This window comes from Physella acuta, unplaced genomic scaffold (assembly GCF_028476545.2).
Source record: "Physella acuta isolate Inbredline_101_S28 unplaced genomic scaffold, ASM2847654v3 ptg000527l, whole genome shotgun sequence".
Taxonomy (NCBI): domain Eukaryota; kingdom Metazoa; phylum Mollusca; class Gastropoda; family Physidae; genus Physella; species Physella acuta.
Genome location: NW_026732046.1, coordinates 549,758 through 575,318, shown reverse-complemented (window position 1 = coordinate 575,318; position 25,561 = coordinate 549,758). Strand labels below are relative to the sequence as shown.

The following is a 25,561-nucleotide window of genomic DNA, read 5'->3' as shown; positions in this document are numbered from 1 at the left end:
TAACACGGTTTACGGTATAATATGATCCAGTGTAACTGTATGTTAACACGGTTTACGGTATAATCCACAACGGTGTGATCCATCGATACTGAAATCCCCCCGCCTTCCCAACAAGATGGCCGTGCCCATTATGCGCCTCCTTTAGGTTATAATTATATGAAAAAATTATTTTTAAAATAATTGACATGATATGCTGATATCTATACAGGAGGTTCACAAAATAGCATCAGATAAAACAGTAACTATAAAAGAAAACCCGATTGCAAATATCCTAACATATAAAAGCCCATGTGTGCACTTCCCTCGCTCTCTCTTTCTCTCTCTCTCTCTTCCGAGGCTATGAGATAAGTATCTTCAGCGATATATGCAGAACTTGATACGGACTTTTGTTGAAAATAATATGTTGGATGTTTTAAATGTATAAACTACATTTTATTTAAAAAAGGAAAATACAAAAAAGGCATATTCGAATGTAGAAATACTTTTTTAGTTGTGCAAACGAAAAAAAAATGTGTATGATTGTGACAAGAACGCAAAAAAAAACAAAAAAAAAAAAAACCAATGACGTTACATGTCATATGTCTAAACTACGAAAAGTACACAAACCTAAAGGCATCAACTTCCAATTTTAGAATATGTAGAAATGAACTATTTCATTCAAATTTAATTTAGATCTAGATCTATAGATCTACTTAAGACGTAATTTATTAAATTTATACAATTTTCTCGACCAAAACAAATACAAATTACTTTAAAAAACAACATAAATACCATTAAACAGCCGGGTTTTTAACGGAGTCCTTTAAGTCCCTTAATCAGTATGTGCGTTTAATAGGGTGTTGTGTTGACTAATATTGTGTATAATTTGGTTTTAGTTTTTCTAATAGGTATTAGTAGCCTATTTTAGCTATTTAGTTTTTCTTCGCATTGTCACTAATATCGTTCTACGTGTAGTAAAGCACATTGCGTTTTGAACAATAACTATTTTATCAAATATTTTTCTCGAACATGTATAATTATAATTCACGTGTAATGGATACCGACGGCTAATATATACATTTTTTAAATTTATCTTTTTTATTTTTTTTTAAATTTATATTCACAATATTAATGTTTTTTTTTTATTTCTCTATAAGCCAAATGCAATTAAAACACCATCTTTCAGGGAAACTGGTTGTTTGACAATGAAAACATAGCGCCTAGGTATCCAAACAAGAGCTTCTTTTCAGGGTTTTTACGAATCACTTCCAAAATTTGACGATCAATATTAGCCTGGTCTTCTTTGCGCTCATTATTGACAGCATAGACCTCTTTGTTTGTATTGAAAATGTCACCCTTTGTATGTTTGGGCTTCTTAGACTACAGCCTTCTAAAATATTTACTCTCTCTGGTACTTTAATAATCTTGATGTTCAACTTTGTCTTTACGGCAATCGCATAAATTTGATTGATTCTTCTCAACGGACAACCTTTTAGATGACATAATCGTGTCACAAGCAGCAAGCTAGACTTGAGTTGTTTAAGGAAAACTACCCTCTTTCCTTGTGTCTTCCAGCAAGAAGAATAAGAACAGTCCCTGGGGTAATTGAGGGTCTCAGATTTCTTTTATGATGACTGAATGGCTTCTGAGCTTTCGTCGCTTGTCTTCAGTTAATAGAATCTTGGCAATCTTCTAACTCGCACTTTTCTCTCCCTCCATTCTTCTCACAACTGATCTTCTTGGTGACATAAGATGGCTTCTTAATTCGTTATTAATTGTGTATTTTTAACACGTTATATTAATTACTATGTTCAATATGTTTTTAGAATGATTATGTTACCAAAAAAGAAACAAAAAGAACCCCTGAAATTGATAAAGTAAAATTAGAAAGTCGCCACTTAATTAACACGCCCCTTTTAATGTATCTACACATAAACAAAGATAACAACTGTAACATCAGAGAGCTATTTCATCGGGAACTTCCCATTATTTTATGAAATCTGAAGTTATCGCTCTTGACGACAACAAAAACGCTTGGATAGCATTGAGCTACTGTACTGATAATGAATAATTGTTGTAGATTACAAACATCAACAAAAGTATATCTATGTAAAAAAAAAGGTAACATTCGTATAGTCATTACGAGAAACTGGCATAGTTTGATAAAAAAGCACAAAGTTACATTATGTCACCATGTCCACGTAATAATCCAAAGATCACATATGCTATATATTATAACAAATGTGTCATATGACATGTAGCTGAAAATTGATAAACCATATATTTTCATATGCGTATAAAACATATATCGTTGTCAAGAAATCTTACCGATTACCGAGTACTATTCGATAAAAAAAAATTCCGTGCCATTGCACACGTCTGAGTTCAAAAAAATGGATAACTATTGCACATTAAATTAAGAATTGGCTGCATGGTCTGATACACGATTAGATAACTGCGATCTTGAAATCAATCCACGAAGCTGTGTCAGTAAGTTTCAAATGGCGTCGGGCCCCTATCTCACACTACTGATGGACCGAATTGAAAGACGTTATTGAACACTAGATTTTATTTCTATTAGAATCTAGATGTCTTTGCATGTTGTTAAATATCAAAATTCATCGATTTCACACCCCATTATACACGTAATATTTTATGATTATGACTGGTTGTATGACAAAATTCAATATCAGAACACACTGTATGAAAAAAGTAGAGTTTATCTGATCAACTAACATCGGCATCCAAATGAGTAATATGGTTAACAGCATTGCTAGACTCACTAAGCAAAGCGTCCCATACTTTTCCACATTGAAGTAAATAAGAAAACAAATATTAAAAATCTGTTTAACAACAAGCTACTAAATGCACTGAAAATAGAAAATAAAACGAATCTGCTTTTTTTCATAATAGCTTTATTCGCTAAAATAATAGAGTAAAAGATCTCATGAGCGACCAACGTTTTTATGAAAGAAGCAAACTAGTTTTATTTTCGTAATGTGAATGACATCTACAACTCCACACCTTTTTTATGTGTTTGTACTGCACAAGACGATGGGATTATTACACGTTCTATTGGTTTGTACTAGCTGATTTTTTTTTAAATACAGTATTCTGAAATTAAATGGTTGACCTTAAAAAACAAAAACATAAGATTTACAGATATGCAGTTTTAGAAAGGACAGATGCAACATTGATATTATAAATATTTCTTAATAGCAGCTCACCTTTGAAACAACTTTAATTAAAATTCTTTTATTAATTAACGAGCTAATGGATAACTAAAACAGTTAATAAAACACATGATATATTGTCGCTTTAGTTATTTTTTAAATGTTTTATCTTTGTCTTTAGGTTGGTTTAAAAGTTTGTATCCAGCCGTCTATCAATTGTTTCTTTATTACACACCCCACACGCCTTAAAGATAAATGTGTTCGTTACAAAATGACATAGTTGGCCAACCCTTTGTTTAAAATCTCTACCAAAAACTAATTGTTAGTATTAACGTGCTGGTGTACTTAAGCTACTCTTGAACAGATACAAACTTACCTGCCGACATTAAGTCTCAGCTACAGACTTGACTGCCGACATTAAGTCTCAGCTACAAACTTGACTGCCGACATTAAATATCAACTACAAACTTGACTGCCGACATTATGTCTCAGCTACAAACCTGACTGCCGACATTAAGTCTCAGCTACAAACTTGACTGCCGACACTAACTTGACTGCCGACATTAAGTCTCAGCTACAAACTTGATTGCTGACATTATGTCTCAGCTACAAACATGACTGCCGACATTAAGTCTCAGCTACAAACTTGACTGCCGACATTTCTCTTCACTACCATTGTGTTTTGTTTAACATCAACACAAAACATTAAGTTGATCAACGATAAAAAAACAATTGAAAGAAAATTTTGGAATTCAATATCAAAATTACTTTTATTAAAAAAGTATCATTAATACCTAGACCAATAGTAAACATTTTAGCATATATTAAACTTTTGTGCAAGTTTTTATTACTGACAAAAAAATCCAAAGCCAGGATCAGCTTATTATAAGCTACTATAGAAAAAAAAACTAGTAGTCTTGTGACCTGACTTTATGAGTGGATTTCTTTTATATAAAACGAGCTGACCAGCGACGTAACATACGCCGCTATCTAGTTGTTTTATTTTCTACTTATCAACAATTCATTATTTGTGAATTCGACACTACCCCACCCCGTGCCTCCCCCATCCCCCCACCCCGCCCAGTGAAAGCAGCCGTTTACAGACGACAATGAAAATACTAAGCAGAGCTTATTATCTCCCCTTAGTTTCAAATCGTTTAATAATTAAATTATCTGCTTCTAATTGCCGTCAGTTATTTGAACCGGCTCTACTATTGTAAACATTCGGGACGAACCACAGCTCACCTGACAGGTGGGGGATGAGGTGGTGGCTAAGCTGCATGGTGTTTTCTATGGTGTCCATGAAGAGAATTATATATATAGATGGTGGCGGATTATGTAGCACATAAATTGGCCTTTTAGGCCTAATTAGAAAATCGTCCCTATTACTTACTTACTTACTTAATCCTCATCACTCCCTGTGGAGTATAGGGCAACAACAAATCTCCGCCATTCCACCCTGTTCTGGGCGAGCCACTTTAGTTCATGCCAGGTTTTGCCAGTAGCCTGTACTTCTTCTTCCATCTCCCTCCTCCATGTTCCCAGTGGTCTTCCTCTACTTCTCTTTCCGGGTGGGTTCCACTTCAGCGCCATGTTGGGGAGTCTTTTTTTGCTCATGCGTAGGACATGGCCCAGCCATCTCCATCTCCTCGTTCTAACTTCTGAGACAATGTCGTTTAATCCTGTCCTTCGCCATATTTCCTTGTTCGGGACTTTGTCGTCCCACTTTATCCTGAGGATGCGTTGGAGGGATCTTCTTTCAAAGCCTCTGAGTCGGCTGTCTACTTTCTTGTTTAGTTTCCATGACTCTGCAGCATAGAGGAGTACAGAACGTACATTAGACTTATAGATCCTTATTTTAGTTCTCTGCTGCAGTGAGGATGATTTCCAGATCTTAGCGAGTCTGTTAAAAGCTTGTGCTGCCATTGCTATTCTGGTGGCAATTTCTTTCTCCATGCTGCCATTTGCTGATATATAGCTGCCGAGGTACTTAAAGTCTTCGACCTCTTCTAGCTCTGCTCCATTCGCAAAGGTCTTGAGAGCACTTTTGGTTTTTATTTTCATTAGCTTGGTTTTTCCGGAGTTTATCTTTAGACTGTACACACTTACTATTTGGACAGTCTGCAATGGATTGTGTATTTGAAAATCTAAAGGTATAATCTATTTTTATCCAACCACATAAGGTCATTAATAGATAGACAGCCACGAATGATATCAAATAGTTCGGTCTACAACTCATCTTAATAAAAACAATATTGTGTGACTGCCTGCAACCGATGCTACCTTGACGAAAATAAGTGTGTAAAATCGAGGGGTACACAGCGTCCATGCGCGATCAGTATAGAGAAATTTTACATAGCCTTAGCACATTCACACTAATAGTTTTTGTTTTACTTTATGGAGCTGAGACTTTGAGAATAACTGCTACAAATAAGAAAAAAAATATAATTATTTATAAACGCACACCTCAGAAAGATCCATCGAATACACTGGACTAACGCCATCAGAAATGAGGTACAATAACAACGGAAAAATTAATACTTTTTTCAATACTTTCTGGCTCTACTTTTAATATTTAGTCCAAGTAATAGATGTTACTGAATATATTAAATCCAGGGGCGGAACTACAGTATCGCCAGACCCCGCGGGGGAGGGAGGGGGGGGGGGGGCTGGCCGTTTGGGGACCCACATCCAACCACAAGTTTTTATAGTTAAAAAATAATTTTCTTGCATTTTTGACTAGAAGGTAGTTTGTAAAAAAAAATACTGTAGCTGCGGTTTCATTACCTTTATTCTATATACACCATCCCGAGTCATCTTTCTCCTACAATTTAAACACACGCCATTGTCGGCAAAATTCTTTTGAAAATAAATCAAAGTCCATCGCGCGAGAGGCCGCTAGATATTAAGACGACTTTTGCTTCTTTATAGTATTGACTAAGGCCCACGATCCATTGTGATTTTATAATGTAAAATGTTCGTTTGTTGTATTGGTAGAACTATTATTCTGTACTATTTCGGTTCGTGCGGCGTCAAAACGGCCAATGACAAAACGGCCCCGTCAAAACGACCCCGACAAATCGGCGCCGACATAAGAGCCCCGTCAAATTGACCCCGTCAAAATGGCCAGCGACATATGGACTCCGTCATATAGGCTCCCGATAAATAAGCTCCCGTTATATAGGCTCCCGGGAAAAGTGCTCCAGTCAATAAGGCTCATGACAAATAGGCTCCCGTCAATTTCGCTCCCGACATATAGGCTCCCGTCATTTAGTTTCTTCCACAAAACGGCCCCCGTCATTACGACTCCCGACAAATAGGCTCCCGCAATTTAGTTTCTCCACAAAACGGCCCCCGTCATTACGACTCCCGACAAATAGGCTAGCGTCATTTTGGCTCAAGACAAAAAGGCTCCTGTCAATTTGGCTCCAGACATAAAGACCACTGACAATACCGTTTCTGTAGAGACTAAGTCTCACGGCAAAGCGGTCTCATTGAATATGACACCTGCCAGTGGGACCCCTTCATCAATATTCTTTAGAGTTAGCTTATCCAACACTCTTAAGTAATACAACGTATGCATCTCTTGTTCGGCAGGCCTTATTTTTATATTAGTTTATCTATTATAAAATATAGTATGTGTTAATTTAAGGGTAATCTATCTATGACTTCCATAATTGAATCGGATATAGGCCAGGGGTCGGCAACCTGCGGCTCGCGAGACGCATGCGGCTCTTTTGATGTCAAGATGCGGCTCTCCAGCTCCGTGCACAAATATTAATAGCTGTATTATTTTATTTTCAAAACTCATAACAAAATTATACCGTAAAGACACACAAGTTTAAACAGAAGAAGAAAAAAACTCATCAGACAACAGAGAGAATATGTGGAGTAGAAAGTATACGGACAACTGACAGACACTTGGGCACCAGGTCCAGCCCCACAGCCATGCTGTTGCCAGCCCCGTGACAACTATTCCCTTCTTGCCACTGCCCAAGTGCCGAATTTTTCGAATACCATTAACGGTGAATGTTATTTTATTCAGAATGCATATCACTATCTGTCAGTAATCATTAATTTGACGTGAGAGGCGTCGTTTTTAAGTTATTAGCTCCCTACTGTTGAGCCGGGTACGCGTTTACCCTGCGTTTAGTGGGGTGGAAGATAAGCATGGTGAGAAAGGAAAGACAGAGCGACAAATACACAGTAATCATACCGATAACCAAACCAGTTAGATTGAGTTTGCCGTGTTGAGACCTGCCTGGCTAATGGGAGACACCCCCCCCCCCCCCTGAGCCGGTGATGTCTGTATAGAAAAAAAGAGTCAACCGCTTCTAAAGTGGATTAGGATCGTCCTATATTTTTGTTTTTTTAATTACTAATGTCATTATTCTGGCGAAATAAGTGTATGTTTTTATGTGAACAAATATTATTTCATATTTAAAGATATTTATTTTAAATAACAAATCAAATTTATTTACCTAACCCTAATCAAAAGATAAATATTGAAAAAAATGTTAGTGGCTCTTTAAAAACTGCGAAATTTTGAAAAGTGTAACGTATGGCACTTCCGTCTCAAAAGGTTGCCGACCCCTGATATAGGTTGTTCCAACTCAGTGTGTGGGGAGAAGAGTCCACGCTGTACCTTCCTACCTCCAGTATGCTTGTAGGTTATCAAAATAAAATGTCGTTATCCTGTAAACATCATGTATATCGTATATTGACGTATATTTTCACTGCTGTGCTCGCTTTTATACAACAGATCTTTTCTGTTGTAAATTAAACATTATCAAAATTTTAAAATTGGTAGATTTTAGCTGTTAAGAGATGGATATGTTTGTGAATTGATGTTGGTTCACGAAAAACAATTTCATTCAGGCATTAAAAAGAGGTTATAGTAGTAGTGGAGGTAGGACAAAATGGTTACTTTTATGCCAATAGTGGTCATGCCATTCATTTGTCTGGAGCCAATATGTCGGGAATCATTTTGTCGGGAGCCAATATGTCATGAGCCCATTTGTCGGGAGCCCATTTGTTGTGAGCCCTTATGTCGGGAGCCCATATGTCGGGTTCCACTTTGTCGAGAGCCAGTATGTCCTGAGCCTATTTGTCGGGAGCCTAAATGTCGGGAGCTCATTTGTCGGGAGCCTATATGTCGCGAGTCAATATAACGGGAGCCCATTTGACGGTAGCCGATAAGTCGGAGCCCTTTTGACGGGGCTATTTTGACTGGGTCGTTTTGTCGGGGGTCGATTTGACGGGGTCATATTAACGGGGCCGTTTTGAAGGTGCCGATTTGTCCCGGGCCGTTTTGACAGGGCACCATTTCGGTTTTATGTATGTTTACTTGCTTTTGTTTTAAAAACAAATACAATAGTAAACGTATATAATTTGAATTCTCTCCCTTGATTGTTTCACTACAGGCTTTAGGAAAAGTATTTAAGACCATCCCACCTTCGGTAAAATTTGGGAAGTTTTTGAGTACTCATAGACCTAACATTTGTTTAAAATTTGTAGTTGATCGTCCCGAGATCCCTATAGGCCATCTATGTACCAGGGGCCCGCTTATAAAGTGTCCTGCACAGGGGGATAGGTGTATTACTTGAATCATCAGTCTCGCTGCATTAGGGGGCTCCGCCCGTGGCCGGGCCCCAAGACCCCCATGACGCCTCTGACACAAAGGCCGTCGCCGCGGGATGTTTCTTTTACCATAGGCGTAAACCGGAGCGTGTCTGTGGTAGTGTGTTCAAACTAGCGCCCCAACAACTACTCCTTTTAATGTTCCGCCACTGGCACCTTGGTAGTGGTTTTGTAAAAAAAAAAAAAAAAAAAAAAAAAAAAAAAAAGATCTACGACAGTAGTGAAGTTCTACAGTAAATAACACACGCTGTTGCGTAAATATATATATATATATATATATATATATATATATATATATATATATATATATATATATATATATATATATATATATATATATATATATATATATATATATATATATATATATATATTAGTTGTAGTGTGAAAGATAGGCGAAAGTTCAACCACTTCCATTACTTATTTCCCTTTTTACTTTCTCGTATATACGAAGTATAGAGAAAGTATTGTAATAGTGCAAAAAACCTCACTGATACGGAAAAACATAATTTTGCAATCTTGTCCGTATGTCTGTGTGTGTGTGTAACTGTGTGTAAACACGATAACGTGAGTGCAGCTAAGCTTATGAAATTTCATATATAAGTATTTTATCAAAATCGTAGATCAGTGTCAACTTTTGAGCGATTTCCGATAACCGGAGAGTGGTACTTTTTCTACTTTGAATTTTTAAAAAGCGTATAACTTGAGTACTATTTCAGATACATAAATGAAATTTAACATGTAAGTAAAAGCTTTTACTCTCTACCTTCTGTCAAATTTTGAGTAATGTCCGTTGACCGGAAGTACTAATTTACGTTATTTCCGTTTTCTCAAAAAACGCATGTAAATTTATAAAGTACTCATAATATTGCGCACTATTATGCACGTTTTATTAGGCGTTCACTTGGTCTGCAATTCTTTTTTTTTACGAGATTCCATTCTATTATAAAACATTTAAGTAATTAAAAATGGATTACAAATAATGTCTATGTCCTGAGTTGCCATCCCTCGTAGTTTTATATTAGAATATTCGAGAAAGTTTAGGGGAGATCACTCCCGGTTTATTCAACTAAATAGTACATATGCGTGCTCTTAATCGCCATTTAATAGATTTGCACTTTAAATAAATTAAAAAGCAATTACTTCTCTTAATTATTTAAAAACAAAAAGTACACAATAAAGAATGACATAGTATAAAAAGTAAATGTATTTAAAACTAATAATGTAAATACAAAAACATAAAAAATAAACATACCGCGAGAAACCATTACACATACAAAGCCTTCATTCTTTAATTCTTTTGACAGACTTTCTATTAGGTGGCATGATCGAATGCTAATATTAAAACAGAAATTTTCAAGACAGACTAATGAATAATACCACTCACACCATTGATGTGTTGTTGTAACTTGTCCTAATCCTAATTTTAAAATTAAAAAAATATTTTTTTTCACTCGAACAAGCCCGAAGTGAGTAATCTATGTTTGTACTGTTGTATTATATATATATATATATATATATATATATATATATATATATATATATATATATATATATATATATATATATATATATATATATATATATATATATATATATATATATATATATTGGACCCAAACAATTTGTTTGCGGTGTGGCCCTTTTCTTCTAGTTGCGCCACTGAATAAATCACTATATTACATAATCAATGAATAGTCTAGCAAGGCACGAATAAAATGTCTTTGAATTTGTAATTTGAAAAATTTACTAAAAATGTTATGAACGCCAAATAGAGGGGTGGGGGGGGGGGGGGGAAGGATGGGGGTTGTCGGTAGTGCTTGTCTGAATCGAAGTAAATATGTTTTCCATGTTTTCGCAAGAATATAAAGTTGCTTATAAAAACATTTAAGTACACAAAGTTTAATTAAGGTAGCCGCCATTTTGTTTATTTGCATTAGACAAGGGGAGAGAACTACCTGTTACAGGTGGATCAACATAACCAAGGCTCCCCACTAAAATTTCCTTCGGAGTTTGATCCACTGTGGGGATGAGACCACCTCGTGACATATCCCGGCATGTAGACAGGCGCTCCACTAGAGCCAGGACATGTACATGTTGTGTACGTGTACTTGGTGTACATACCTTCCCTCAAATGTGTGTGTATCCATCGTCCTACAGAGACCTGTTTAGGACAGCCATGAGGATGTGACACTATAACGGTCAACTTGTCCACATCATCAAATCTCCTGTATTTGTCCCTTACTTTCTCCCACAGATCATTAAAGTGCCGCCACATTTTGTCCAGTTTATCAACCAACTCTAAGTCACATGACACACACGTAAACCTACACCAGTCTCCTTCAATGTCAGCATCCCATACATCCCAGCCATCAAGACTGACCCCAGGACTTTTATTGTCATCAAAACCTACAACACACCTGGTCTGTCTCGCCTCACTGACATCAAACACCACGTGTGTGGCTGTCAACACACTAAACTCCCCCCACCTTTTGCTGGGTGTGTCCGAGTGTTGACACTTGCCACATGGACAAGTGCCTATGTTGTCTTTCTCTGTGTACTTGTCCACACACCACACCCTACCCGTCCCTGTCCTCAACACGTCACTTCCTCTGGTGTTATAAAATGGATACTGATCACTTAAGCATGGAACAGACTTTGGTCTCTCTTGACTGGTGTACTTGACCTTTATCAGGACCGTTAGGGCAGACAAAGCTTTGATTACCTCCAGCATGATTACCTCACGGTAAAGTGAGGGGAGATGATCCAAGTTAAAATCATTAACAGGTATAAAGTTGACATGACCTGGATTCTTCTTACAGCTGGTATAGTGCTTGTGTAAGTCAGCTTCACCTCCATAGCAGATCTCGGCTTCATGATGTCCTGGAGAGATACAAGTGAAGATTATAAAAACAAATAAAATAGTTAATTTCAATTGCTCTCGATTGATTTAGTAATGAGAATAATAAAATACATTGCCGTCCTTTTCTCAAAATTTAATTTTTTCTACAACAAAATTGTTATTTTTTACAAATACCATCGGCATATTTTCCTGTTTTATTCCAAGACATATGGGGCAGATGATGTAGTTATTGTTTTTCAAGGACTTCGGCATAGTATGGTGAGCCCAATGCTGAGTAGGAACCAAGAACCAAACTTGATACCACAGGACTAGCAGCCAAAAGCTCTAACACACAACTACGCCATTCCAACATAACTAAAACAACGCTTACTGTAAATCCCGATAAGCTACTGACCTGGAATAAATTCTACCGGACTTGTACAAGATTCCTCCATTTTCAAACCCTGACATTCAGCATCAATTTCTGCAGAAAAATAAAATACAATAGAAACCTTTTTTTTCTGTCTGTCAGTCTGTCTCAAAAGAATGCTCTATAGAAACCACAAGGAAAATAAAAAGTGAACGACAGAGACGTCATAAGAAGCATATAGAAAATTATCAAAACGAAACAAATCTTATTGAGATTTTTAACTTCGGAAAAGTACTTAATAAAAAGATATTGATTCTAGTGGAAAAATAGATTTTCTAATCTAATGCCGAAAAATAATCATGACGTCATAAGTACATTTGAACTAAAATTACCACCTAATTTATTTGTCTAATCTTCAATGTGATTGTGGTATGTTTCTTTTTATAATTATATTTTGCTTTGTGGTTACATTTTTATATTTATTTTGTCAAGAGTCCTTACTTACACAGAAGCATTTTAATTGAAACATGTAAATTTCCCAAAACTAGTGCAGTTCCGGTTATATGCTGCTAGTTATTAATAAGGGCCTATAAACTAGTTTATACTTTTAACTAATAAAAATATATCTTCTCTGACAACTCTCGATCTATACTCTGCTATAGGCCTAATTCTCTACATTTTATAATAAATAGTCCTGAATTTAGAATAAAATTATTCTACCTAGATTGAGATCTAGACTAATTTAGATTTTCTAGAAATAATTTTTTTTAGAAATAGATACTTTGTCGGATAAAGTAACCAATATACTATTGGTAGTAAGCAAATATTTCTTTTAACTTTTAAAATAAGCCCATTACACTGATACACATAGAATTTATAGGTCATAAAGCATATTAAAAAAACGGGAATATTTATTCTTACTAGGCTTTCCCTTATCATTAGAAGTACCCGTGCTCGCATTACTGTAAAACGAATAGGACAGATCTAGATAGATTAACATTTTTCAAATTCTATTTATAATAGTTTAAAATAAGATCATTCGGCGTAAGTAAAATACGGGAATAATTATTCTTACCGGGATTTCCCATATCATTACCCGTACTCGTTTTGATCGCATTACATAAAAACTTTTGTTAAATTAAGTTGTAAGAAGTAAAAAAAAATATGTGTTGCAATCGCTGTTTAAAAAACTCGCATTATCAAACGATAAGATGCATCCAGCTCCATTTAGTTTTTAAATGATTTCGGAAACGGCTTATGTTATACATACAGTATCAATACGTTTTCGGTGAACTCCCCATAATTGGATGAAATGTCTTAATAAGATAAAAAGGGTCATATTGTCAATCATTATGTCCTACGAAAAAGACCTCATACACTTAGGGGTCGTCCATATATGACGTCACACTATGTGTGATGAGGGGCAAAAGTGGGGGGGGGGGAGGTTTTCAGATAGTGTGAAGTCACAGTTTTGCATTGTAAAAATTGGTGTTAGAAAAAGAATTTTAGCCGTTATTTCGAGTTTTAGAAATTGACTAAGATATTTTTTGTCGACCCAGTTCAGTCAAGATTTTAGAAAAAAGTTTTAAGAAAAATTAAACTGAGATTGTGTGGGTGTTCTAGACTGTGGTGTGAAGTCTTTTTAGAGGGGGGGGGGGGGGGCTGGCGGTTTTTTCACCAAGTGTGACAGAAGGGAAAAGGGGGGTTAAACTCGTCAAAAAAGCGTGACCTCATTTATGTTTCAGAGAATATGACAGTAGGTAAAAATAAAATCTCGCCTTCAGCAACGTTACTAAATTTAAAAAGTCGATATAAGATAATAGATACATACCTGGCTTTACGGGTTGACGCAACTAGTTTCTACATACCTTGTATACAGTTCATTTCTATACACATAAAATATGTTAACACAAGCTAATGCAAATCTCACCAAATGTTGCGGGACGCAGAAAACTGCTAGTCTGGCTGACAATAAATCAGATTCTGAAATAAATTATTTTCTCAATAGACCCCGAATTGTTAACGTTCTAAGTATTCTTAGATTCGGATATTTCGTTGTTTCATAAATTAATGACATAGGCTTTATTAGTACTGGACTGTTGCAAATCAAAAATATATCCTGATGTCAGTAGACGTAGTTGAGAGTAAGCGATCCATAAAATGTTAGGTGACGCGTGGACGCTTTATCAATCCGATCCAATTTTAGTGCATGTAGAATCTGTGATTCGGACGTTTTCCAGAAAGACACTTCCCGGAGTGCCGTTTGCCATTCTCTTTCGGTCTCTTTAATTCACTTACTTGTTACACGTTTAACGCTACTCATTATCTCTAAAGTTAACGAAACTCAAAACTTCACCGAACATAATTGAACCTAAAAATTGTTAAATAATGTTTCGATTATTGTTTGTCACTCCCTTTCTCTTCGCTAGTCTTTGTTTTTTTTCGCCACGCTTTTATTAATTTCCCCACTTTTCCAAGCAGGCCGTAAAATAAATCTGTTCAAGATTTGTTTTTCCTCCCTTTCATAATGTTTAGGAATAAGTTAGATAATGGTTATTAAATTGTAACTCCGATTCACAATCAGCCGCAATTGTTTACCATTGAGTATTTTTCAACAAAGTGGGAAAATCCGGTTTACTCGTATCTTAAATTTTGATAATATGCCAAAGCAAATTTTAGCGCGGTCGACAGCTCATATCTAAAAAAAATATCGTCCGTCGGGACATTTGTATGTGCTGGTACCACATATATAAATAGATTTGAAATAATATGTAATGTAAAAAATCTACTTAGCTAGATCTTGTAGTAGATCTTGTAGATAAATAAATCAAATGCTTGCTTAATGTATTCAATTACATGTTGTTGAAAGTAATTTGTAGCGTCATAGTATTGATTATTATGTTATCGTTTTGTCATAATATAGATTTGGGCGCCTTAAGTATCTCCATTATGATGATATTATAAAAGAAATAGTAAATATGCTCTTTGGTTCAGTAACTGGCCCATCCTAAGTATCGAACACCCAGAAAAAATTGGTCTGATGGAACATATTAATCATTTTGCAAACAAATAAAAAGAAAAAAATCTAAATAAATCATAAGCAACTTTTTAAACATTGTGTTTGGTTACTGGCGTCACAAGGTCGGGTGTCACCCTGTGCGTTTAGTGAATGTCGCCCCACCGTTTCTTTCCCCCCCCCCTTATCCTTTTCTTCATGGTGTCACACCTAAATGGTGTCATCCCATTCGGGCCACCACTACCCTGCCTTGTGAAGCTACTTTGTTTTTGTTACGTGTATGTTACAGGCTACAGTTAATATGTCGGTTGTTTTTTTTTACATAAAAGTGATATAAAATCATATATATATATATTACGTGTCGGGGTACCACATAATAATACCGTACACATATACAATTTGCAGATTGATAGTTTCTGCTTAGAAGACCGAAAATACCTGCTATGCCACTGGTAGAATCGTCACATACTCTCTACCTTGTGACCGAGTTCCAACCAGTGTAAAGCGGTTTACCTACGACGGACTTAAAAATAAACTGAACAGGGACTGATAATCTCTTAAAAGGAATTGGGAAAATCTAAAATGATTGTAATCAGTGCCGCGTTAAGATTTATGTTGATATATTTAACAGTTAAATAAAAAAATAGAATAATAAATACATTGATTGTGTGATGTCACAACCAGAAATAAACCAAAGTTACGTAATCTTAGACACATAAACACCACAGCATTCCTTTCCTGAACCTGGCTTGTTTTAAAACAAAAGCGGCTGACCACGCTATCCCTTCATATTCCGCGGTCAATGAAACAGATAAACTCTACTTTCCCTGCCCATGGACCATCAAGTTTGAAAGGATTTTTTACCTTAATACACATGGGCTCTTACGTGACACAGAAATACTAAATTCTAAAGTATACTACAATAAACAGTTATCAATGCGGTTATCAATGCACCTTTCTATCATATTGTAAAACTTGAAACTCTTTCAGTGGGAGTCACCTTCCCGCTCTCATTATGCCCGTCATGTTGAATAAATTACATTAACAACTATTGTGAGACAAGTTTATTTGTGTACTCTATTCAAATTATTGTTAGACAACAGCATTAGCATTGGCAGTATTAGTATCAAACAGCTGGAAAGGTACTTGATTTAAAATATACTCCATCTCATTTAGTTATACAGATTGAGAAACAACAAAAATGATTATTTGTTAATTTCAAATTTTATTTTCATTGTATCAAGGCCTACATCTATATATACAATTCTCTTCTGGGAGCCGTTAGAAAACAAGCTGCAAACTCGCCGTGCAATCCCCTCTCTTCCTCTCTGTCGCTACCACCCCCACCCCCCTCACATGGTCTGGTGAGCTGTGGTTTACGCTAAAAAAATGTTTACATTTTACAATCGTAGAGCCGGGTTTGGTGACGGCTATTAGGGGCAGATAATTTAGTTTGAAACGATTTTAAACTTAGAGGAGGTAACTAAGAGGAGGCTGCTTTCACGGGGGGGGGGGGAGGGGAGGGGAAGGAGGGGGGTTTAGTGTTTTAAAGCAAATATTTTCAGTGTCAAATTCACAAATTATGAATTACTGAAAAGTAGAAAATAAAATAACTAAATAGCGGCGTATGATACACCGCGGGTCGGCTCGTATATTATATTCATGCTATATGTCACAAGAAGTTAAAAAAAATCATTACCAATGAACGAAAGGTACCGCCATTTTGTTTGTTTACATTAGACATGAGAGAAATAACAGTTAAACTTAGTTACAGATGAATCACTACACATCCTTCCCACAATAATTTCCTACAGAGTTTGATCCACTGTGGGGACGAGACCACCCGCCATATCCCGATATGTAGACAAACGCTCCACTGGAGCCTGGACATGTACATGTTGTGTACGTGAACTTGAAAAAAATATTCCTTTTATGTGCGTGTGTCCACTGTCCTACAGATACCTGTTTAGGACAGCCATGAGGATGTGACACTATAACGGCCAACTTGTTCACATCATCAAATCCGAAATATTTGTCCCTTCCTTTTTCTAGAAGATCTTTAAAGTGCAGGCGCATCTTGTCCAGTTTATCAACCAAGTCTAAGTTACATGACACACATGTAAGCCAACACCCGTCTCCCTCAATGTCTGCCCTCCACACCTCCCAGCCATCAAGACTGACCCCAGGACTTTTATTGTCATCAAAACCTACAACACACCTGGTCTGTCTCGCCTCACTGTCATCAAACACCACGTGTGTGGCTGTCACCACACAAACCTCCCCCCACACTTTGCTGGGTGTGTCTGAGTGTTGACAATTGCCACATTGACAAGTGCCCTTCTTGTCACTCTCAGTGTACTTGATTACACGCCACACCCTTCCCGTCCCTGTCTTTAAAACTTTCTTTCCTCTGGTGTTATAAAATGGATACTGACCACTGAAGTATGGAACAGACTTTGGTCTCTTTAGACTGGTGTACTTGACCTTTATCAGGACCGTTAGGGCAGACAAAGTTTTGACTACCTCCAACATTTTGACATCACGGTAACGTAAGGGGAGATGATCCAAGTTAAAATCATTAACAGGTATAAAGTTGACATGACCTGGATTCTTCTTACAGTCAGTATAGTGCTTGTGTAAGTCAGCTTCACCTCCAAAGCAGATCTCAGCTTCATGATGTCCTGGAGAGATACACAGGGCGGTGATTCAATACATCGAATAGTTAATTTTAATTGCACACGATTTATTTATCATGCAAGTGGAGGTAACAAGAATACTACCATAAATTATAGCCGGCTTATCAATTTGTAAATATATGTAAAGAAAGTTGATGTTTTAAAAATATTTTTTAATTACTTTACAGACATCATCTTTTCCTGTTTTTGTCCAGATGGGGCAGATGAAGTAGAGTTTATATGTTTCAATGTCCTCTGCAGAGTGTGGTTAGCACTATGCCCAATGCCTTTGTTTCCCCATTGTCTGTCAGGTACCTTTTAGAGCTGGGTTGACCCTGGGATCTCCTACAGTCCTTTGTTTGAACCAAAGACAATGTTTCTTTCAGACAGTTTTGTCTGGGGAGGCACTTGATATTTTTTAAGGGGGGGGTGGACTAAATTTCTGGATGGGTGGTGGAGGTGGAGTGAGATGACGCAAGTAAAAGTAAATATTTTCAATATAAATTCCATTTTGTTCGGGGGAGGAGGGGGGCTGTAGATGCCTCGAAGAAACTCTGACCATAGGACTAGCAGCTGAATGCTCAACCACACAACTATTCCATACAAACGTAATTGAAATAATGCATGCCTAATTAAAGTAATAAATCCCTATTAGCCACTGACCTGGAATAAATTCCACTAAACTTTTCCCTGATTCTTCCATTTTTCTAGCCTTGACCTGACCTTCATCATTAGTTTCTGTATAAAAAATAAAATACATTAACAACAAAGGCTATTTTTTACTTTGTACTTCAGTATAGTAATATAACAGAATCATGTAGAAATACATCATTTCTAGTCTATTGTCTTTAGAAATGATCTTCTTTAAAATTTTAGCTCTGTAAATATAAAATTTTAAAAATATTCAAATCTATAATTGTACCTTCATTTGTCAGTGCCAGTTGTCTTTTCTTTCCTCCTTTATTCTCCATGTTTTTTGTTTCCTGTTAGGATATAAAATATTACCTGTTTAAACTAAAAGACTTAAAGTTTTTAGAGACATCTTTATAAAAAAGCTATTCATATAAATATGAAGATATTTGTTTTAAACATTGAATTATTTAAATTGCTACATCAAAATAATGTATAGAGATTTATGTATATACAATAACATTAATTAGAATAGTTACACTTGCACCACACATTTGAGAAAAAAAACTGGTGAAACATCAAGTATTTATACCAGAAGTTACAGTAAACAAACCCTAGAAAAACAGATAGGCCTGTAATGGTTCAGATCTATAATCTAGACACTAACTAACATTTAACTAAAGTGATACATGACTATGTAGGCCTTTATATGGTATGAAATTATAACATAATAAAAATTGATCTTCTGTAACCTTATCCCTAAGACTCTATATCTATACAATACAAGATATACAGTGGTAGCTCTAGATGTGAGTTTAATTAATTACATAGGATTGCTCATATGTCAAATTTGTCATATCACAAAACAGTTTTCTCCATTGAAATTAATTGAAATGCCATTCAACTGTTTCAGCTGCCAAAAATACCAATCCAGTTGTTTCAAAACATGTTTTGTTTTTAAAAAGAAAAGTGTATTTCTATAAGACAATTATTGATTAATAATTATGCTTAGAAATAAACTGGTTTTTATAAAGAGTATTTTATTTAAAAATCGGTTGACTTAATCATTGTTCATGATGCTAACCTCTTTCTGTCACATTAATTTATTTACTTGTCACACTTTTAACACTATACTTGAACTTAAAACTTCACAGAATATACTTGAACCTAAATATTATTAAATAATGTTTTTTTCTCATTTTGCTTTTCTCTTTGCTGTTTTTCTTATTCTTTTTTTTTGCCACACTTTCTAACTTTTCCAAGCAGACCAATAAAAAACTATCCAATGTTTTAGCAAATTTTTTTTTCTCTAACTGATAAACCTGCCAGTCCGGTTACTTGTAGATCTAGATCCTATCTCAAAATTTTTTCTAATGTTAAAGCAAATTATATATTTTGCTCGACAGCTCTTAGATCTATCTGAAAACACTTTTTTTATCTGATTGCTCTATGTCTACGTCTAGAATATATGTCATGGTACCACTGCATAAAAAGTATAGAAATAGATCTAGAATCTAGATTCTAGAATAAAATCATTAAAATGTTAAATGGAAAGATTTAAAAATAGATCTAGAATACTTTAGAGACTAAGACTAAGTATACATCTAATTAATAGTTAATACTAATACTATTTAAAGCATTTAATATTTAGGCCTATTAGATCTATATTAAATGAAAAGGCAAAAATGACTGATTTATATTTTATAATTACTTAGAGATCTAGATCTATATTATAATTTAATAGACTAACTAAAATTATTTTAGTGATTTAGTTATTTATTTTAAAAATAGTTATATAGGTCTAGATCTAGACTCTAGATTTAGATTTTAGAAATTGGTGTTTTTAGAACAGTTTTATGTTAACTTTTATACTATCCAACTACTTTACAAGCTGATGTTTGTCTAAAGACCTACTAGACCGTTGCGTCACAACCTAGTAGATCTAGAGTCTAGATCTAGATTCTAGATCTAGTAGGTCTTACAAGTTGTGCTCATGTTACTTAAAAAGAATATGACATGGATAAATTAAATAAACACTTAGATTAAGTTATCTGAAGTGAAAATATGTTTAGGAATCATTGTGGAAATAACAGTATTATCAGATGATACGCTGAATAAAACTAAGAATACAGCAATAGATCTAGAAAATAGATCTAGATCTACCGTGATCTAGATCTAGTAAAAAAAATACGTAGGCCTAACCAATGCATTGACCGTTTGGCGTTTATCTAACAACTAGATCTAGATCTAGATCTAGATCTAACTAGGCCTAACTTCTCTAAAAAGTGATTTTTCGCAAATCTAAATTAAACATAATTTCACAGGGCACATTTAGTATGTTAACACGGGCTTAATTATTAATTAAACAAATCTTACCGAAAGTTGCGGGGTTGCAGATTATTGCCAGTCTGGCTGAAAAATGTATTTTTTCGGGAAACCCCGAAGTGTTAATGTCATAACTATTCTTAGATTCGGATATTTCGGCGTAGTTATATTTAATTAAATGACGATATAATTATATAGGCCTATCTATAGATCTATAGTCGTATGGAAAATAACGAAAAATATTATGCAGAGCTTCAGCTCATCCAACAAATGTACTAGATCTAATACTATGGTAGATGTAACTGTTCTTTGTTCTTGCTGGACGTTCGCATTTGGTACATGAGGGTCGTAGCATGTTGTCACACTGTGTGGTCAGTAATTGTTTAGCTTTACCCTTTGGGGGCAGAGGACAGAGGTCCAAAAATATTGGACGACTTGGGGACTGTTGAAGATTTATACTCACTAATGTGAGCGGGTGAATGGATTATTTATTTTGTATTATTTTATTTGTTGCGAATCTGGGAGTGCATGGTGGTCCAATGGGGAACGGCACGGAGTCCCCTTCCGTCCGAAGCGGTCAGTATAAATTGACCGCTCGGAGTGATTTTCTTCCTTTTTTTGACCCGCGGCGAGATGTAGGTCGGGTCAGGTTTCTGCGTGGCGCACCGCACGCGTAGAGTGAGGTTGCTTGGGCAACTTGGCTGGGTGTTTTGTTATATATGAATTGTTTTGTTTGGTGCAAAAAGTTTGTTGTGTACGTATTGTGTTCTACGTAATGTATTGTACGTAGTGGTTTTACGTAGTGTTTTGTTTGGTGTGGACTTTTGGATGTCTAGAATGGATGAAGGGAGGTTTCTGTGTGTCAGGGCCTGGACCATCCTAGACATCATAAGTCGGCGCAACACCAGCAAATGGTCAAACGTAATGTTTTGTTTGATGTAAAAAGTTTGTTTCGTTTGGTTCTGTTTTGTGTCAGTTTATATCTATTCTTTTTTTTAACTTTTGGTTCCATGCAATAAATTTTATTAACTGTAAAAGTTTTTGTTTTATTTTAGTAGCTTATTATTTAGACTAAGGTTAGGGTTTAACCACTGTGGGTTCTACCACGGTTGCACTGACCGGACAGATTAGTTAGTTAAGCCTAGAAGGGTAGATTTAAGGTATCCCCCCCCTAGCAGGGCTTACAAATTGGTAGCACGAGTGGGGTCAGTGCTTTAGTCTAGTTAAATTTTTGTTTTTTACTAGGGCTAGTGTAGCTTAGTTAATTTTTTTGTTTTTGATAGGCCCTTTATGGAACCATATGTGTTTAGTTTTTGTTTAGTGTAGGGATTGTTTGTTGTTTAAACACCCAGTCAGGTTGGCGGAGAGACGTGCCTCGGAGAGCCTCCGGTGTGCTAGGCGGGACAAGGCACGGTGTGTGGCACTGGACCTGGCGTGTGATGAAGATGGCGGCCTCGTGTGGTCTAGACTGGACAACACACACGGGCGTGGCGCGGATCTGGTGTGTACGGCAGACCGGTGAACAACGAGAGGCCTATGACGTCAACTCCTTGACCCACAAAGAGGGCTACTGGACACCCGCCCCACAGGTGTGTCGAAGCGGAGGCACGATCGTTGGGGGCGGGTAACAGTCGGAGAGCCAGTGGGTCAAGGCGGTTGCGTCATCTCCGGACCAACTAAGCGGACGTTTTACCGGTGGTCTGATGCTGAGGCCAGAACTAGAACACGGTGTGTTGTGTAGTGGACGAGATGGACAGGCAACGTGTGCCAATAGTAGCGGGCGGGTCTAGGCTGACCCTTGTCCTTCTGGATGAACGACCGACAGGACTAGTAGCGCGGATCAGCCCTCAGTAAAGGGAACACTATCTTGGTGCCTTGAGTTTTTTTAGGGAGCACAGAGACGCAAGATTAATGTTAATGGAAATTGTTTTTTTGCATTCAAGCTTATAGGCTTGGTGTAAGAGATGGGTGCATGTTTTATTTTAAGATTGTTATATGTATTTTTTTGTCTTACAGGGACTGTAAGATTTTTAAAAGGGGTGAATGTGAGCGGGTGAATGGATTATTTATTTTGTATTATTTTATTTGTTGCGAATCTGGGAGTGCATGGTGGTCCAATGGGGAACGGCACGGAGTCCCCTTCCGTCCGAAGCGGTCAGTATAAATTGACCGCTCGGAGTGATTTTCTTCCTTTTTTTGACCCGCGGCGAGATGTAGGTCGGGTCAGGTTTCTGCGTGGCGCACCGCACGCGTGGAGTGAGGTTGCTTGGGCAACTTGGCTGGGTGTTTTGTTATATATGAATTGTTTTGTTTGGTGTAAAAAGTTTGTTGTGTACGTATTGTGTTCTACGTAATGTATTGTACGTAGTGGTTTTACGTAGTGTTTTGTTTGGTGTGGACTTTTGGATGTCGAGAATGGATGAAGGGAGGTTTCTGTGTGTCAGGGCCTGGACCAGCAAATGGTCAAACGTAATGTTTTGTTTGATGTAAAAAGTTTGTTTCGTTTGGTTCTGTTTTGTGTCAGTTTATATCTATTCTTTTTTTTAACTTTTGGTTCCATGCAATAAATTTTATTAACTGTAAAAGTTTTTGTTTTATTTTAGTAGCTTATTATTTAGACTAAGGTTAGGGTTTAACCACTGTGGGTTCTACCACGGTTGCACTGACCGGACAGATTAGTTAGTTAAGCCTAGAAGGGTAGATTTAAGGTATCCCCCCCTAGCAGGGCTTACACTAAAGGTCCAAAAATTACATAACAATGTTGAGTGACGTAAAGACTTCCAGAGTACGCTTGGCTACAGTACTTAGCTTGAGTAGGAGCAGTAGTATTAATAATTGGGTTGGTCGACACCAGGTCCGGTAACCCAGTGTGTCACCCCCTCAGCCAACGACTACTCCATCTATGTATATAATTCTCTTCTTGGAGACGTTAGAAAACACCAAGCTGTAAGCGCGCCTAGCATTCCCCTCCCTTCCTCTCTATGCCCACGTGGCCTGGTGAGCTGTGGTTCACGCTAAATGTTTACAATTGTAGACATATGTCCCCGGGCGCCGACCATAGGGGGCGCCAAAATGGGTTGTAAAAACAAATTAAAATGTTATTTTAGCTGCATATTTGCATTATAAATAGTTTGAGGGGGGTGGTGGTGCAAATCAAAAGTTTGAGGGAGGGTGGGGTGCAAATTGAAAATTTCCTCCCGAGAGGGGCGCCAAATTGGAAGTTTGTTCCCGGGCGCCGGGAAGGGCCGCTACGTCTCTGATCGTAGAGCCGGGTTTAAGGACGTCTATAAGGGTCAGATAATTAAGTTTGAAACTATTTAAAACTTAGAGGAGGTAACTAAGAGGAGGCTTCTTTCACGGGGCGGGGGGGGGGGGGGAAGGAGGGTTTTAGTGTTTTAAAGTAAATATTTTCAGTGACGTCATTGGTAATGTTGTCGAATTCACAAATTATGAATTACTGAAAAGTAGAAAATAAAACTAAATTGCGGCGTGTGATACGCCGCGGGTCAGCTCGTACATTATAATCTAGATGGTGTTACATCCTCCATCTATGTCAAATGATGTATACAAACATTCTCACGTTGGGCAACTAACTGGGAAAATCAGATATTAAAATTAGACATTTTTTTTGTTTCGACGTCACTTGATGTGGCCCGCACCTCCCCCCCCCCCCCCGCCCTATTCCCTCTGCACTGTGCCGCAACTGTCTAGTAGGCCTTTAGACAAACATCAGCTTGTAAAATAGTTGGATAGTATAAAAGTTAATTTTAAAACTGCTCTAAAATACCAATTTTAAAAGGCAAATTTGTGCAGGATTTTATTTTACTCATATTTGTACACACGGTGATTCTAAACTATGCAGATTGCCACTACACTTAAAGTAAATCATCGTCTTAGTTCTTACTTGTAATGTTACAAGGGATTCCCACCAACACAACTAAGTCTAATGTGTCAACTTGTGATGTGCGATATAGGTCATTAACCCTGATTTCAGCCTTTTCTTTTTGGATTTGCTTCCATACCCTTTCTCCAACCAAGTTTGATTTTTGTTTTGGAGTTTTCTCTCCGAGAAGATTTGATATCCCTAGCTGTTGAACCTCCTCTGCCGGAGGGTCCGCACTCTACTCTTCTCACCACCCCTCTGTACTCTTGTCGCCATCCCTCTATACTCTTGTCACCACACCTCTTTAATCTTGTCACAACCCCTCTATACTTTTGTCACAACCCCTCTCTACTCCTGTCACCACTCTCTCTATTTTTGTCACCACCCCTCTCTACTCTTGTCACCACCCCTCTCTACTCTTGTCACCACCCCTCTCTACTCTTGTCACCACCCCTCTCTTGTCACCACCCCTCTCTTGTCACCACCCCTCTCTTGTCACCACCCCTCTCTACTCTTGGCACCTACTCCTGTCTAACCCTTCTACCACGTTCTCTAATCCTAAGTTTTTATAAGATTGTAACCAACTCCATGAAAAACACAGAAGGCAGCATGACAACAAGATCGGAGCTGGTTCTACCCTCACCCACCAAGATGAGGACGCGCAAGTCTCGACATCGTCGCAATAACAGCCGAGGCTCTATGAAGGACATTGCCTCCCCCATCAAGTCCCCCTCGCGGGACAACGAAGCCAGAAATGCTGAAGCCCTGAACCCTGCTGGCCTACACCACATAGAGCACCCGCAGTTCCCCGGTACTTTCAAGTACCTGTGGCCGGGAACCGCCATCAGGGAGTACAGGAGCGAGGACGAGGTGGACGGCTGTGAGATGAGGATCTCACACATGGAGAACAACATCAAAAAACGTCAGGAGCTGTGCAACAGGACCTCCAGCGCCAACAGCACCAAGAGGTCTCCCATCTCCAGGCGATCACCGCTATTCAAAGACAATAACATCAACGACGTTTGCTT

General features: G+C 37.2%; 1 protein-coding gene and 1 pseudogene across 1 annotated transcript in view; both read right to left on the bottom strand.

Annotated features, from left to right (window-relative positions):
- Positions 1-25,561, bottom strand: part of LOC131945143 (uncharacterized) — a 328,239-nt gene that overhangs the window by 71,219 nt on the left and 231,459 nt on the right. The window lies entirely within an intron of this gene.
- On the bottom strand, positions 1,147-20,719 carry LOC131945140 (uncharacterized; annotated as a pseudogene).